At 43.7% G+C, this 16,138-nt stretch overlaps 1 pseudogene across 1 annotated transcript; it reads left to right on the top strand.

Annotated features, from left to right (window-relative positions):
• Positions 1-220: 220 nt before the first annotated feature.
• On the top strand, positions 221-7,603 carry LOC146606952 (protein NLRC3-like; annotated as a pseudogene). Its single transcript, XR_014905277.1, has 3 exons — positions 221-1,401; positions 1,506-3,291; positions 7,417-7,603. The product of XR_014905277.1 is annotated as a protein NLRC3-like (transcript).
• Positions 7,604-16,138: the final 8,535 nt, after the last annotated feature.

Raw genomic sequence — 16,138 nt, 5'->3', positions numbered from 1 at the left:
GCACAGCATGTACTGACAGAGCAGTGCAAGCAGAACAAAGCAAATGAGCAAAGTGATGTAAACAGAGTAACTGAACAGAGTGAGCAGAGTAATATCAGCAGTAATGAAGCAGCAGGATCAGTGTAGCAGCGTGTGACGTCATAATGAATCAGGTATGATCTGAAATATGACAGCGAGACAAGAACATGATGTAAGGTCCTGTTTAAACCCTGATGGTGATGCTATGAGGGGAGCATGTTCTGATTTAGGACTTGGATGGTCTGAGGATAGAAGCTCCTCTCTGTTTGTGTCCTGATGGTGCAGAAGCTTCTGCCTGATTGTAGAAGGAGCTGAAGCCAGCATCATCCCAGAGGTGAAGCTCCTCTGTGTGCAGACCTGAGGTCAGATTCCTCCAGGCTGATGTTCAGGATCTACAGAAACGTGTGGTTGTAGTTATTGCTGCACTGTGTGCTGACAGCAGATACTCAGAACAAAGCGCTGCACACGTGTTCTTTACAAACATCTGTACATATCAAATATGGATCATGGCAGTGAATGAACACGTTTCTGTCATTTGTTTCATTGGCTTCTTTTTTCTGCCTGTGTTCATGTGATTAATGTCTAACACATAAACAGGTTTGTAATCAAACATCACATCATCAGGGAGGCATCATGAAACAAAGTTACTGCTGGAGGCTGAACTCAATTTGGTGGCAATGTTCAAAAATATCACTCAGATCATTTCAAAGCTTTTAGTTCTTCTTCTTCACTTCTGTAAAATAATAGAAAGGAAATCAGAACCCAGAAGTTCACTTCCTGATGACTGAACTCTTTCAAAATAAAGCTGAAAGCTCTGAATGTGACACCGCTGCTCCACCACAGTTTTTAGAGGAGGTCAAAGGTCAGTTCAGAGTGATGGATCCCAAACTTCCAGTACATCCAGTGAAGGACATAATCAGCTCTGTGATGAAGGCTTTTGCTGTGGAGTTTGTAGGCTGATCACTCTGTGTTTAATAAGACAGGCAGGAACAGCAAAGGAAACTTGGATTCTGAACTCAAACACAAGTTTCTCCACTTTGACTTTTCTCTGTGACCATCAGAGCTTCTGCACAGTGTCATCAAATCTGGATGTTTGTCACTGACAGTCAATGATTTTAGTGATAAAGAAATGTGTTCACAGAGGGAGGAAGAGGAAGAGGAGTGGTGTCTGTGAGGAGGAGCAGCTGTCCTGCTGTGCTTTGTGTCAGGACGTCCTGAAGGATCCAGTCTCTACCAGCTGTGGACACTGGTTCTGCAGACAGTGCATCTCCTCATACTGGGACCAGTCTGCTTCATCAGGAGACTGGTCCTGTCCCCAGTGTGGAGAAAGATCCAGAAGCAGAGCTGGACTGCAGACAGCCAGTCAGAACAGCTGTGTACAAAGTAAGACTGAACATCTGTCTGCTGATGGACTCATTTCTGAAAACTGGACTTCTTGTTGTTGTTCAGACATTGAAGAGTTTTCTTTCTGTTTTTCTTTCTTTCAGCAGATGTTGGTCTGCAGGAGGTTTTAGATGAACATAAGATCAGTCTGAGGAGGAGATGTGAACGTGTGACTGAAGGAAGTGATGAAACAGGAAGTAGAACCCTCCTCAACAGGATCTACACTGAGCTCTACATCACAGAGGGACAGAGTGAAGAGGTTCATAGCCAACATGAGGTGAGGCAGCTGGAGACAGCTTCCAAGATGGACGCCCTCCATGACACTCCAATCAGGTGCCAGGACATCTTTAAAGCCTTACCTGACCAACAGAGACCCATCAGAGTGGTTCTGACCAACGGCGTGGCTGGTGTTGGAAAAACCTTCTCAGTGCAGAAGTTCACTCTGGACTGGGCAGAGGGCTTGGAGAACCAACATGTCAGTGTGGTGGTTCTGCTTTCATTCAGGGAGCTGAACCTGATCAGAGAGGAGCAGTACAGTCTTCTGGAGCTGCTCCATGTTTTCCATCCAACATTACAGAAGGTCACAGCAGAGAAGCTGGCTGTCTCTCAGCTTTTGTTCATCTTTGACGGCCTGGATGAAAGCAGACTTTCATTGGATTTCACCAACAGGAAGCTGCTGTCTGATGTCACACAGAAGTCATCAGTCAGCCAGCTGCTGACAAACCTCATCCAGGGGAATCTGCTTCCCTCGGCTCTCGTCTGGATAACTTCCCGACCTGCAGCGGCCAATCAGATCCCTCCTACATGTGTTGACAGGCTAACAGAAGTACGAGGCTTCACTGACGCCCAGAAGGAGGAGTACTTCAGGAGGAGATTCAGTGATGAAGAGCTGTCCAGCAGAATCATCTCCCACATGAAGACATCCAGGAGCCTCCACATCATGTGTAGAATCCCAGTCTTCTGCTGGATCACTGCTACAGTTCTGGAGCACATGTTGACTACAGAGCAGAGAGGAGAGCTGCCCAAGACCCTGACTGACATGTACTCACACTTCCTGCTGGTTCAGACAAAGAGGAAGAAGAACAAGTACCACGAGGGACATGAGACGAGTCCACAGGAGCTGACGGAGGCTGACAGGGAAGTTCTTCTGAAGCTGGGGAGGCTGGCGTTTGAACATCTGGAGAAAGGAAACATCATGTTCTACCAAGAAGACCTGGAGCAGTGTGGTCTGGATGTGACAGAGGCCTCGGTGTACTCAGGAGTTTGTACAGAGATCTTCAAAAGAGAGTGTGTGATCTTCCAGAAACCAGTCTACTGCTTTGTTCATCTGAGCATCCAGGAGTTTCTGGCTGCAGTCTACATGTTCCACTGTTTCACCAACAGGAAGTCAGAGGTGCTGAAGAACTTCCTGGGAAAAAAATACAAAGAGTCATCTCTGGATGATTTTTTGATGGAAACACTAACAAAATCCTTCAGGAGTAAAAATGGTCGCCTGGACCTGTTTGTTCGCTTCCTTCATGGCCTCTGTCTGGAGTCCAACCAGAGACTCTTAGGAGGTCTGCTGGGTCAGACAGAGAACAGTCCAGAAACCATCCAGAGAGTCATCAACAATCTAAAAGGAAGGAAGACAAAATCCTCTCCTGACAGAAGCATCAACATCTTCCACTGTCTGATGGAGATGAACGACATCTTATTATCTCAGGAGATCCAAGAGTTCCTGAAGTCAGAGAACAAATCAAAGGAACTCTCTGAGATCCACTGCTCAGCTCTGGCCTTCATGCTGCAGATGTCAGAGGAGGTTCTGGATGAGTTGGACCTGAAGAAGTACAACACATCAGTAGAGGGACGACTGAGACTGATTCCAGCTGTGAGGAACTTCAGAAAGGCTCGGTGAGTCCAGATGTGATCATTAATATTATCAATTAGTGATAGTTTAGTTACTCAGTCACACAGTAATAAATTCTGCTTTATTTTGTGTTCACAGTGAAGAGTTGTTTTCATGCTTTTAAAAATGTTTTGTTTTTTATCAGAACACTACATTTGTATTATTCTGGCAGAGACCTTGGTAGGAGAGTGCACCTTCACATGTATGTGGGTGTGTAACTGTGAGCTTTTCACCACGTCGTCGGTTTTTAGTCTTACGCTGAGTTTGCAGTCTGACATGTTTTATCTGTGTGCTGTTTCCGCTTGGTCGTGTTAACACGGTGCAGCAGACAGTAATGAGACTGTTGCTCATGTCTGTGCTGCTGTTGGTCTGTTAGCATTGCTCCTTAGGAGAGAAGACTGAAGTGAGACTTTACAAAGAACGTGTTTGTAGTAAAGTGAAACTGTGTGAAACAGTGAAGATGGTCCAAAGCAGCCTCTGTTTGTGCTTCTGATCACTGCTCTTTCTGTCTGATGTTATTGTCTTTATCTGGGCTCTGATTGCACTTTCTTAATTTTTCCAACTAATTATTGAACGTGTGAACAATCACATTATCTGTGACATCATCACCATCAGCATATGTGCTTCAGTTCTTTAGTTTTTCTTTCCTCTGTACTAAAGAGCTGAGATGGACAGCAGTGTGCCAGCATACATCCAAAATTAGAGTCAAAGGTCACTGCAGGTCATTATTTTTAAACCGTCACCACTCGTGACTCCGCCCCTTTATAACAAAAGTCACACAAACAGCGTGTGAGGTCACGAACACACCACAGCATCACCAAGTCACAAGGACGAGGCTCTGACAGGGACGACTCACAGCAGGAAGAGGTCAGTCTGTGCCCGTTGGCAGACTGTTGGGCGTGATCACGTCGTATCTGCATTATTTGGTCCGATCATCATAGAAATGATCAGAAATCATCACCAGACGAGAAGCTGAGCTTTGATTACTTGATGCCAGCATCATCATCATCATCCCTGGTGGTTGGTGACGTGTAGCAGCAGTGAGTGGGCCAGAGTGATTTGTGTGTTTGTTTTTCTTAAAGTGGATTGTTGAGTCATTCTGGCTCGTTTTGGTTTCACAGCCATCCTCCTCACCTGGATGCTGACTTGCCACTTAGTGAGAGCTCTGTGGAGATCTTCAGGTTCGCCAGTATAGTCGAGAGTCACTTTTATTCTTTTGGGACCCGACGCTGGAGATGTGGAGCTCACAGGGGCCTTACTTGCCGAGTTCTTCAGCGTGATTTCTCCACGGTGAACAGGTTTACCGTGGAGCACAAGAAAGCTGACCTTATTGCTTCGATGGAAACGGAGTAAGGCCGAGTTTTAGGACCACGGTAAGAAAAATATTCCCGATCATTTTAAGATAAAGTCGAGGTTAAAGTCAAAATTGTATTTGGAGAAAAAAGTTGAAATGTGGAGATTTGATGTTTCAAGACAAACTGCCAGGTTTGCTGTCCCCTCTACAAAATGCTTTGTTTAGATGAGTTAGTGAAACAAAGTGATTCACCGTCTTATGATAATAACTTTATTTCTAAAGCGCTTTCAAACAAAGTGCTGAACCAATATTTCATCATCCAGTTTTGCAGCATCCATTCTCTTTATTGTATGAAGGTGGAACCATCGATAACCTCGCATCCGTCCATTACAAGACATTTGATTTTGTACAAATCTTCCAGATTTGTGTTTTTCAGCTTTCTGCACCATCCTTTCAGCATCTTTATACTTTTCACCACACTGTGTTTATATAACACATGGATGTGTAACAGGAATCATTTCCCTTCTTTAGCTAACACCACTGCTGAAGTTTCACTGACTCAGAGAGTACAGCAGCTGTGGCACTTTGTCCTGAAACAGCAAATCTCCACATTTCTTCTTTATTCTCAAAGTCATTTTCACCTTTAATGTTGAAATTAAGGACATTATTTTTTCCTTAATGTGGCATGGGCCTTCTGTATAACAGAGACCCAGCAGTAACTAGTGAAGCCCAGTGTGAGGGTCTCTGTCTTTAAAATAATGAGAGCTGGTGATAAAGTGGTGGTGAGGGAATCACGGCTGAGACTGAACTTCGATCCGCCTCCCTGCATCCTTTTTACTTACCAAGAGAGTTTCCACAGATCCTTGTTACTGATGTGTACGTTCAACTGAGGGTGAATGTGGAAGTCGCCACTCAGACCACAGTAACGTCACACCAGACGCTCCCAGTTTATTTTGTCATTTTAATCAATGTACAGTTGGGAGGTCGCTCGCTGACGTTTGTTATGGCTCCATCAAGGAACCTAATAAATCTTTCTGTAGAGCTCTCTGTGGCATGTTTGACTGAAATGTGTTTTATTTGGTTCCCATCATGAAATCTGTCTTAAAGAGAACTAAACCTCAGTGCTGGTTCTGGTGTGGTCAGCGAGTCCATCCAGACCCTTCAAGACTGTTTTTCTTGGACTGATTAGGACTTATTTCAAAATGCTTGTGTGACTTGGATAAATTTACAGACTGTGCACATGTGCACTGGCTCCAGACGTGGGGTTGTCCTGCATAGTCAGTGGTGTCAGTAAATCATTAAGTAAAATAATATGTAACTAGATTCCTTTGAAAGAGCAACCATGGATGACAAAGCTGGGCGGAGTCTGCTCTAAGACACCAAATGAGCAAATGTTTGCTGACCTGTATCAGTGATCACCTTTTTGTTGGCCTGGTCCCCCAGTCCTCCCACTCCCCCCGGTCCTCGGTGGATGCTGTCACTTCCTCTGACACCGGCTCACCATTTATGTTGTGTCAAAAATCAAACGTGAAGATCTAATTTACTCTAAACTCTCTGACTGTTACTAATATAGTCATAAAATATGCAACAACCACTGGAGATGGAGATGAAGCTTCAACTTGCAGAAAATAGTTTATTAAAATCAGTTTGAATAAACCCAAGGCTCAGAGCAAAAGAGACAAAAGCGCCCCCAAGTGGTCAGACTGTAGACGAACAGAATAAACCCTATCAAAGACAAACACGCTGGAAGCATCTTTTCTAACACTCCAGTATTTATTAGCATTTATTATAAATTTATTGTGACTTTGAAGACGTTCAGTGTTTCCTTTGGTATAACGGAGGTCTGACTACAGTCCAGTAAACACACTGATTAGGATTATAGATTAAACTGCAGTAATACTTTCACAGTGTGCAGTGATGCACAGGTCCGAGTGGTTTTACACTGAAATTCTCAACAACAGGAAACTATAAGAATTTGTTACTCTAATAATAAACATAGAAGAAGAAAAACATTTTTCATTTAGAGTTGATGAATATAAATGAATTTGAACTTTACAAACCAATCAAAGACAAACTGATCCATGTGAGTTTATAACAATATTCAAAGGCTGCTGCTGGACACAGACAGGTAACATCATTTTGACTTGCTGTCACCTGGATCTGGAGTCATAAACACTGAAGCGCTGAACATTAATACAAGTGTGTTTCTGCCAACTAGTGATAAACCTGCAGACTAATGGCTCAGAAAGCTAAAAGGAGCCAATCATTTCTGTGTTTAGTTCCCCTGAAATCAGATGTGATATCAGCAGCTCTGAGTTCATTCATCATTATTGTCCAGTGATGAGATTTCTGCTCCGTTTGGTGACAGTCAGCAGATTTTTCCTGAGTGTGGACGTGAACAGTCGTACCTGACAGCAGCAGGTAGCAAACAGAGATCGTCTTTCCAGCTGGAACTCTTCACTGAGCTGAGCTCATTCAAAATGTTCTGGATTCAAGACAGGAAACAGTCCAAATATGTGTCTTCACTCTGACTCTGGATCAGATCTCACTGACAGACTGTGGACATTATGGAAGCCTAAATGTGACACCATCTTCCTCCTTCATCTGCAGATTAAAGCCAAACAAAGATTCTCATTAAAAGTCTGCAGGTCTGAGAGAGACTCAATCGTTGTGTCATGTCAAACACAGTAAGAGGAGCTGAAGCACAGATGTGAAGAGCAGATGTTCATCAGATTATGACCTCACTCTGTTTTGTCTTCATATACATTCAGTCTGTGTTTATAATGCAGACTTTCTGCTTTTATAATAACACATTTTGTATTTTCTATGATCACAGACTGGCTAACTGTGGACTCTCAGGGACTCATTGTGAAGTTGTGGCCTCGGCTCTGAAGTCCATCCCCTCCCATCTGACAGAGCTGGAGATGAGTAACAACGAGCTGCAGGATTCAGCAGTGAAGCTTCTGTGTGCTGGACTGGAGAGTCCAAACTGTCGACTGGAGACTCTGAGGTGAGTTCACTGACTGCAGCTGTTGTTGTTTTTCTATATTTCAGATCTTTGATATTTGAAACGTTCTTTAGTTCCTAAATGTTCAGGATGTGTCTGAAGAGAAATGTGTCTTTGAGTGCTTTCAGAAATGTTGTGTCTTTCCAAACGACTGAACAACAGTTTTTCCTCTTGGCTCCAAATAGAAGTGACAGACTTGAGCAGGGTTCATTTAAAGGCTGACAGAAGTGCAGTGGTGACGGGGAGATGTGTGTCTGGACAGCTTTTCAGCCTCCACAGGTTCATGTTGTGCTCCATCAGTCAGTGAAGATGAAGTCAGTACTGGTGAGGCTGTAGAGTGTGTGAGGGATGTGAATGAGGCTGTTGGAGATCTGATGATAGCAGATAAAAACAGGCTGCAGAGACTTTGAGCTTGTGTGGAAACAGACAGAGAAAAGAAAGACATGAATGTCAAAGCTAATAAAGGTGAAGTTAGGAGCTGTGACGATGTTCATGTATCAGAAGCTGATCGGGCTGCTACAGAGACGACCCACACAGCTGCTGTGGTGAGGTTTGTGTTAAAGCAGAGGAACACAGGCCCAAACATGACAGCAAAGCAGGTTTCAGGCTCTGTGAGAGGATTTCAAACAGAAGCTGGAGAAGAGAAAGGACTACAGAAAGAAGGCAGCTGAGACCAGTCCAAGTGTTTCCATGGAGCCCAGTCTAACATTCATTTATACACTAACGTACAGAAGTGAACGGGAAAATGAATCCATAGTTTCAAATGTAGAAATAGTTCTCAGTTCATTTACAGAGTTTAATACAGTTCATGAGGAAATGTTCAGTTCGATTCAATTCGATTGGAATCTGGGAAATTTTGCCTCAGACAGAAATATTATAATTCAGTACATTTACATATTTTTGTGTCTATAAAAGGGAAGCTGGCACTTTCGAGACTTTATCAAATGTGTGAGCATCACAGCAGAGGCCTTTGTGTCAAAGTAGCTGAAGATAAAACACAGAAAAACATGAAGGTGATTTTCCTGTTCTGGGATTTTATAGAAATATTCTGCAGTAGATCAAAAACGAAAGAAAACCATGAATCAATCAACACATGAACATTACCTGATGCTGCTGAAGTGAAGCAGAGCAAAGTTACAGTGTTTTTGTTAAAGACACAACTGAGCGTTTTGCAATTTGCATAATTTTAAAAAGTTTAAATTTGTTCAGTATTGAACAGCAGAAATTAGGTTTTCTTTTCGAAAGCAAGTAAAAGGAAAAAAACAGCAGCCGACAGCGCTGTAAACAACGGTAGACTTGTGCGTAACAAGCAAGCGAATAATGCAGAAAACAGATTTTTAGACGGGAAACTGTGTGAGAGAGAGAGAGAGAGAGAGAGCTGTGCATGAAGTGTGATTTTATCCTGGTGGAAGCAAAACAGCAAAAGTCAGAGTGAGTTCATGACGATGTTTATGTGAAGCGTAGTTTGGATCTTCTTTTGCTGCTGGTTCAGTCAATATTGTTTGTAGAGAGATAAAACTAACAGCTTCAGAATCGAGCGCAAAAAGGACGTAAACACAAAGCGTGGACCCGCCGAAACATCAGAATCGGCGAGCTGTCGGCTTTCAGCCCCGACCGTGTCTGTGCCGTCAGTGAGAAAGGCGACATCTCACTGATTCTGATGTGTCGGCGGGTCCGAGCTTTGTGTTTACGTCTCTGTGCAGAATCCGTGTTCCTGCTCTCATTTACTGTTTCAGCTGTTTGGTGGTTGTTAAAGTTTTGTGAGGTTTAACCTGAGATTCTGACATTTCGGGCAAAATAAATTAATATTAAAAAATTGATTCAGGATTTTAATTAATCAATATCACGTTATCCAAGCCAGAATCGATTTTAATCGATGAATCGATTATTAAAACCCACTCCTAATTCAAAGCACTGAAGCATCGACTTGTTCCATTATCCAACAATGAAAACAAGAAACACAGACAGCTGGCCTTCAAAGTAAAAGCTGCTCCTTTTGAAACATGTTGGTGGTAAAATGTAAGAAGAGCTGAAGCACATAAATGATCTACGTGCCAAAATATTAAACACAGTTGATATATTTGTGTGAGTGTTGTGATTCAGGTGTAGATGTAATAATGTACATATAGCAGAGTTTCCTCTTCTAGATCAGCTGATCAGAGTCGGGCCAATCAGCTCTGAGCATGCTCAGTCTGAGTTATGGAGCCACATACTATGATTCACCATGGCAACAGCATGAGCAGAGGCTCCGTGTGAATCCAGAGGAGCAGAAACATGAATGATGACAGTAGATGTTTGTGTGAAAGTGCTGGAAGCAAATGAGTGTGTGATGTTCTTTCAGTGTTGCACTTTGTAGACGCTCCCTGAGCACTGGTCTCACAGCCAGCTGCACATAGAGACCAGTGTTGTTAGTCCAGGTCAGAAGATGACTTGTTGGAATGAAAATGAGCTTGTAGTTTGTCTGCTTTAATAATGTGACTGGAAAAAGGTGTTGGACTTCAAATATGTCCATTTCTGTCACACTTCACCTTTAAAAGTGAAGCCATGTGGTTCCTGGAAGGAAAAACACGACTTTTTCAAGTCTTTGTCCTGTTTTTATGAGAAATGTACGACTTTAATGTGAAACATTCAGAGTTTTTTCTCTTGTTGTGTTTGTTTGAAGCTGCTTCCTGTTGGCTTCAGCTGTTTGGAGTTTCCATTTTCTAAACTTCTACATTCTGAACCTTCTTCAGCTCTGAACAGATGATGAAACACTGAATGATTTCAAGCACTTTGTCTAATAAACTTACATCTTTCATTCTTTATACAGATTGAAGAGCTGTGGTTTGTCAGAGATCAGCTGTGATTATCTGGCAGCAGCACTGAAGTCCAACCCCTCCCATCTGAGACAGCTGGACCTGAGCTCCAACAACAAGCTGCAGGATCCAGGAGTGAAGCATCTGTGTGGTTTCCTGGAGAGTCCAGGATGTAAACTTGAAACTCTGAGGTCAGTCAGCATGTTTTAGTTGTGCTGAGATGAATATGATGTGAAAGTTGTGCTGACACTAAACTGCAGACATCAGGCTGATATTATACTGATCCACACTGAGGATCTTCATGGTAAAGTCTGTTTTCTTCTTCTCTGGTTTAGTCCATTGACTGCAGCAGAACAATGTTCACATTTCAAACCTTCAAAGAAGAAGAAAAATCCTCCACTGGAAAATTCACTGTGAAACTCTCAAACTCTTCATTGCACCTTAAAGTCTGTGTGACACTGAAATCCAAAGCAAAATGTGCGTTTGCTTTACAGACAGCAGTCCAACACAAACATACACACATCATCCAAAACACAGTCCAACATCCAAATCTCCTCCACTGCCAGCATGAATGATGGGAAAGAGAAGGAGGAACACTCTGACATTCAGGGTTAGAATGAGTTTCATCAAGCAGACTGTGAAGATCAAAGCTGCATTAGAAAGCTTACATGAATGAATGAGTGGACAGAAGTGGACAGAGATCATCTGAAGCACTTCAAAGGCTTTAAATCAGCACATTTCTCTTTATTCTTTATCAACTCTGTTAGTTTCTCTCAGTTTTCTGTGGAATGAAGCTAACAGCAGGCTAATAAGATGCTGACCAATAGGTTTCTATTAAAGGTTGTAATTTGTATATGAAAAAGTGCTTTGGCTCAGCAGGGATCAGCTTACAGGTAGAATACAGCTGCTGGATGGGATTAGCATGTCATAGCTATCTACCAAACTGCTAACTGGGGGATTTCAGGCCATCTATGGATCATTTTTGCTAACTGTTTATTCAGCTTAGGCTCACAGGGCTGCAGCCTGTGCCCTAGCTGTCATAGGGCAAGAGGCGTGGTCCACCTGCACAGGTGAGCAGTCCATCACAGGGCCAACAGAGAGCGACAGAGAAGCACTCCCTCACATCCACACCTACAGCCAATGTAGAAGCACCAATGAACCTAAGCAGCATTTCATTGGACTGTGGGAGAACATCCAACCTCCACAGAAAGGCCCAGCTGACCAACAAGCTTCAACCTACAACCTTCTTGCTCTAAGGCACTAGTGCTAACCACTTTTGCCCATTTCAGCCCAAATCCTGCATCTTCCTGTTTCTGACTCCAGGCCAGCTCCACTAACACTTTCTCATCAGACACTGCCACCTAGTGGAGGAAGTCTTAGTTCCATTTGAAGCTTCAGATTACAGTTAGTTCCTTTACAAAGAGGTGGAGGTGGTGGGGCCACAGCACCATCATCACTGAGTGCCATAGGACACTTAACCTTTGTTTCCATATGCTGGGAACTTCCTGTTGTTCCAAGGAGGACTGGAAAATGTGTGAAAATCTCCCAGTCAGTTCCTCACAGCACACTTCAATCATTTCCCTCCCACAGCATCAGGACCAGGGCTTTTTCTCTCTTTGGTCCCACTAAGAGATTTCCACACAAACACCTCATCAGTGGGACTCTCAGAGCTACCAGCCCTTTGCTACAATCACAAAGCTCTTCATTGAAATCAATGATATCAAAGCTGGAATCAAATGAGTCCAAGTCTTCTGCTGATTCAGCATCACATTCATCTTTGCTCCTTGTCCTGCATCCCCACCATGGACTTCATTCCTTTCCAAGCCAGCCTTGAGTGTCCTTTATTCAGCTCATCCTCTGCTTTACTTTTACACCTGATTTTAGCTGCTTTATCTCTCTTTCAACAGGTTTCTGTGCCTCAATCTTTTTCTTCTCTCCCTCATAACAAGACAGCTTCTTCTGCCTGAGAACATGTTGGAGTGATTTACTAATCCAGGGCTGCTTATTGGGGAAAATACTTCCTGTTTCCAAAGTAATCCCCGTTTTTCCCAGAAAGAAATGTCAGTAGAAATCGATGATCTAAGTGAGAACATGAGCCTTTAAAAAGTCCCAGTGGGTGCAGTCAAAGCAGTCCCTCAGTCCCAGTATAGAGTCTTTGGTCCAGACTGGAACAGCTGTGTGTCCAGTTTGAGCTCTCTTCAGTGCTGTGACCTGACAGACCCAGAGGGGCCATCACATCACATTTAGAAGCTCCCCTGATGGAGCCACAACACATGTCCAATACTTAGTCTGTCTTGTTGGACCAACTGGAAGAAATGATTCAAGGACTTAGTCACAGAACAGAGATTCAAATCTCCAAAATCCAACTGGCTGCATCAGGACATATAGTCTGAAACTCTGCACAGTTTCCTGTTTGAAGCTGCTTCCTGTTGGCTTCAGCTGTTTGGAGTTTCCATTTTCTAAACTTCTACATTCTGAACCTTCTTCAGCTCTGAACAGATGATGAAACACTGAATGATTTCAAGCACTTTGTCTAATAAACTTAGATCTTTCATTCTTTATACAGATTGAGCTGGTGTCGTTTGTCAAAGATCAGCTGTGATTATCTGGCAGCAGCACTGAAGTCCAACCCCTCCCATCTGAGACAGCTGAACCTACAACTTAACAACCTGAAGGATCCAGATGTGAAGCAGCTGTCTGATCTTCAGCAGAGTCCAGACTACAGACTGGAGACTCTGAGGTCAGTAGAGTGATGGAGTGAGTGGGTGGTGCTGTCAGCAGTATTGTACTAAACACAGTCAGTATGAAACAAAGATCCAGTGTTTCCTGTAAAGCTGCAGCTTCTCAGTGAAGCTGTGAGAGGAGAACGGTGACAGGCTTCAGGATTGGACACAAACACTTCCTGTTTCTCACCTTTATGGTCACCATAGTAACGGCTTACACGCTCTGATCAAACACTGTCAACAGCCAATCAGCTCTCTGAACAAAGCAGCACGCAGACCAATGACTGCATTGATTTCCAAGTTTAAAGCAGTGAAGAACACAGTCTGTAGGTGAGGAAGAATTTAGTGAGAGCAGATGTTTGGATGGAATTCCTCCAGTTAACAGCTGGAACCGTCCATCTGGATTGTTGGGCTTGTTGTTGGGGTTCCTACAGAGCTCAGAGTGGACACACCAAGGTTCTTCTAATGAATGAAAGTCCAAACTCAAACTAGGAGGGAAAAACATTTTCAGCAACTTCAATAAAAATCCAAAGATTAGAAAAAGTGAAGCAACAATGAGTCCTAGTACAGTCCCAGCACTGACGTCCCTGCTGCTCTTTATACTGGATGTGCTGCATCACTGACTGACAGCTGATGAAGAGTCTCTGGAAACACTCGTTTATCTCCTCTGCTCTTCCTCCTTCTCTCTGCAGGTGGAGACCACGATGGTAAACAGGACAGTGTGTGTGCTGAGAGAGGAGCAGCTGTGTCCTGATGATCCAGAGAGGTTGAAGCAGCAGCAGCTTGTGTGTAGAGACGCTCTGACTGGGCCATGTTACTGGGAGGTGGAGAGGAGAGCTTCATCCAGCAGTGACTGACAGAGGAATGAAGTGCAGATGACTGTCAGTGCTGCAGAGTGAACTGCTCTGAGAACAGCTCCACTGTCAGACACAATGTAGAGTCCAGCATCAGCCCTGTGTGTCCCTCTGGATCTGACAGAGGATCATCAGTGTATCTGGACTGCTCTGCTGCTGCTCTGTCCTTCTACAGTCTCTGCACAGTCTCTGTCTCACTCTGGAAAGATTTTACAACTTGTTGTAATTACAGAACGTTAATATAATATTCAAACATGTGATCTTCTCTTTATTTCTGAATCTTTACCAAATAAAGAAAAACCAAACTAACAAACAGAAGCTGTCGTGTCCTTTTTCACCACATCTGTGAATCTTTTCTGTGTTTTTCCTCTTTTCCTCCTTCCTGCAGCTCCATCTTCATCATTCTGTGTCCAGTATATGTGAACACGTCCAAAGCATCTGAGCCTCATGTTACCCGTTTGTGTGAGTTACGCCTGTCGTTGTGTTGTGGTGTATAAATAAGGGGCAGGAGACAGCGCTGGATCTCTGAGTTCTTTACTCTCAATTTCTGCAACATCTGCAATATATAGAAATGCAAACCTGTGAGCTGTGTGTGTTGTGCGTCTGCTCGGCCACCTCTCCTCCGGCCGTGCTGGAAGCAGCTGTGCGTTTGACAGTTTTATCGACTCGACAATAATCGAACAAATTAAATGTTCAAAAATATCAACTTAAGCACTTCAAAGTCAACAAAAAGCTTAAAACAATGAAATAATATTTCACTGACAAAACAACAGCTGATAAGAACGATACACAAAATAATACAGAAACAAACAAATAAAAGTTATTAACCAGGATCCATGTTTTTGTCACAAACACTGAATCAGCTGATTCACTCTTTATGTTTCTGAGTTTGTTTTGTGATTATAGTTCTGGTTTCTGTTTCTGTGTCTTCACTGTGTCCCACGTCTCCTTACTTTGGACTGTCTGTCCTGTCACTGAAGGTGTCTGCCCAACAAGGACGTGGTGCTGAATGCATCCAGACCCCTGCTGACTGTCTTTGCAGCTTCGGTCAAAGGTACAGTGTCCACTGTGACCCTGAGAGCAGGACACAGCCAGAGGTGAGTCAGCAGTTACAAACTAAATGCTGCTGACATGAATCAAACTGCTGGATAACCCACTGCTCATGAAAATGGCACCTTTCTGTTGCTTTTTGAGATTACTGAGAATATTTGAATTGTGACTCAGATGGCAGATCCAGGCTCTCAGCCTCCAGCTGAAACTTCCAGTCCTCCCCCAGCCAGAAGCTCTGATGCTGGGCTGAGAGACTTTGATCCTTCCCTGGATCCAGAAATCCAGGAGGGAGAAGGAGAACAGGACCTCCTTCCTGATCTGGAGAGGCCTGAGGGAAAGAAAGATGGAGCAGACAGAGCTTTGAACAAATCCAAACCTCCTGAGCTTCACCTCCACAAAGGTGCAGACACTGATGCACAGATTCACATGTGACACCTGCAGCGTCCAGCTTGTGCCGCTGACATTATCTCCACTCTGATACAAGCCTCATTCACTCGCTCACACACGTTCATACAATCACCTTTTCCTCACAGTCACACACATGAATGTAATGAGGGGAACTCGGGCTTCACTGTCATTCCTCAGGATCCTTTGATATGCAGACTGGAGGCTCTGTGGATGAAACCACCGACTGTCTGAAGCACTCTGAAGTGTTCATGATGGACTTCATCCTGATTAACACTACAATACTTGTTAGAGGCCTTTTATATGTAATAATATTCTTTTCCATTAAAGCTCTGAACATTCTCACTCTTTCTTGACCAGGTGTGACAGGTGAAGGACACCGGCGAATAGGAGGACAGAAGCTGAGAGCCATTAGTCACATGACTTCAGCTGCTGCTGCCTCACCAACCACTGGCCCCTCGGTGAGTCTAGAGTTACAGCAGTGACCACAGGAAGTGCACACGTGTGATCTAAAGCTACATGTGGGCCTGTGACCATCAGTCTTCTCACTGTGGTAGACGGGTTTGTGAGTCCCTGTGATGCTGGGAGTGTCCAGGACAGTCGCTCCTGATTGGGTCTCTCATGGAAAGCTGGTCCCAGGAATTCCTGGAAAATTCCTCCACAAAAGAGAACTGGGAACATAAGTGCAGAGTGACAGAGGTGCTCAGCAACCCTGCTGTTATAT

This window comes from Diplotaxodon limnothrissa, unplaced genomic scaffold (assembly GCF_057381915.1).
Source record: "Diplotaxodon limnothrissa isolate DT_005_m unplaced genomic scaffold, D_limnothrissa_male_GT1.1 unmapped_scaffold_1, whole genome shotgun sequence".
NCBI classification, from domain to species: domain Eukaryota; kingdom Metazoa; phylum Chordata; class Actinopteri; order Cichliformes; family Cichlidae; genus Diplotaxodon; species Diplotaxodon limnothrissa.
Note: the sequence above shows the minus strand (reverse complement) of the source record. Positions and strands in the feature narration are given on the sequence as shown.